Here is a 1915-nt window from a genome sequence, read left to right on the forward strand (position 1 = left end):
GGAAAGCTTCCCCCAGGTCAGACAGGCTAAGTGCCGCCAGATCCTGAAGGGGAGTAGCACCAAACAGGCTCTTTCCCCCAAAACCTCTGCCACCAGCTTTCTGCCAGCGCAGCGTTTTGACCGCGGTATGTCCCTCTCCTCGAGAGCATGGCAAGGCGCCAGGGTACCTCTCCTTAACGCCGTGTTGGAGCATCTTCCCGACAGCCTTACTGGAGGTTTTAAGGGATAAAAAAGAGGAGAAGAGGATCTCTCCTGTTGATCCAAAAGCAACATATGCCCAGATAGATTGGGAAGCCCAGTTCATTTACCATGCCAGTCTTTCCCCCTCCCCCGGGGCTGCCGGTGCCTGCTCAGCTCTGGCGCACGGTGGTGCCGCGCAGCCAGGGGGATGCGAATGCCACTCTGGAGAGGTGACACGACGCCACCGGGCCACAGAACTCAGGCAGGTAGCCTGGGAAGTCAGTCTGTGCGGTCTGTCTGTCCCTGAGAGGCATCTCCGTCAGGACCGACGACGAAGGGAGCAATTTGCAAAGGGAAGCGGAGGGATATTTTGAGAAGCCGCTGTTTCCAAGCTGCTGGGGGCTCTGAGCTTGTCTTGAAACCGGCCAGACCTAGCATATCATTGGAAAATTTGGGAGCAGTGTCCCAGGGAGGAAAGCGATGCAGGGAGAGCCCCACGGCAGGCACGGCTAGCGCTCTGCCCGTGCGCTGGGGTGCGCAGGCGATGGAACATCGCTCCCCGGCTCCTCAGCGCTCGATGCGACATCCGGCAGAAGCGATTCCCTCTCTGTCCCGGACTCAGCCGTCATCCCTGCTGCAGTGATGGCTTTAAAGATAAACGATTCCAGTTTGTACATTTGCCTTTGGGAGATGAGTACCGTCTCCGAAGGAACCGCCTGAGGTGCGGGAAGGTTCCTCTCGGGTTGCCCAAGATATTACGAAAGGAAATCTGCAAAAACCAGAAACATGTACAAGCGGAACCCGGGCCGCCGCACCGCACTTGGGCACCACCGCCTGTGCCGCAAACTCCCGTCTTTCAATATTTGTCCAGCACGGATGTCTCACCTGGCCCCGTTTTGTTCTCGGGAAGGACACCTCCCTGCACCGCTCTCCAGCAACGAAAATGGATGAACAGCGCTTGACACTTCGTTATTTCTATTCACCGAGGGCAGTAACAAGTGTTAAGGGGGAGGGGGAAGGGGGGTGGACAACGAAAACACCTTTGGACACCTTTGAGTGCACGCCAAAAGGCGCATCGCCTTTCCCTCAATACCCACACGACAAGTCTAGCTGGCAGCCACCTTCACGGGAACCAAAGGTCCAGAGACAGGGCGGGACATGGGGCCATGCAGGGCTGCCTGAGGAGTCTGGCCCACCAGCACCCACTCCCGACACTCCACGGGACCACGCAAAGCCCCTCGCCGGGGGAATAAGGAGAGGGCACGAGCTTTGCACTGAAGCGACCCAGAGCACTCTCGGCCCCGACTCTGCGGGGGTGCTCGGCCCTGTGCACTCCCCCGCGCAGTAAATCGAGCCCAGCCCAGGAGAGAGGCCGAGTAGGAATTTATGATAGAATTTGTTTTATTTTTAGGGTTGTGCTTTGTTTTATGGGGGGTTGGCAGCTGCATCTAACCGCTCCCCTTATTATGGGGTGCTGGGCTGGTTGTAGCGGCGGCTGCAGGGTGTGGTTGGTTGGTAAGCTTGGGGGTTTCCTTTGTGTCTCTGGTACTTGTTATGGTTTTTTTAGGGGGGATGTTGGTAGTGTTGGTTTATTCAGTGTCGCTGGCGGCGGATCCTTACCCAGAGGCCTGGGACAGCTGGGGTGTTTCAGAGGCTTGTCTTGTCTAGGGCAAGAGGCGCGCCTGGCCCACCGCCACCCATCGCTTCCCGCCGATAGAGAGCTTTCCTCTCGAGG

Source organism: Camarhynchus parvulus, chromosome 2, assembly GCF_901933205.1.
Source record: "Camarhynchus parvulus chromosome 2, STF_HiC, whole genome shotgun sequence".
NCBI lineage: Eukaryota > Metazoa > Chordata > Aves > Passeriformes > Thraupidae > Camarhynchus > Camarhynchus parvulus.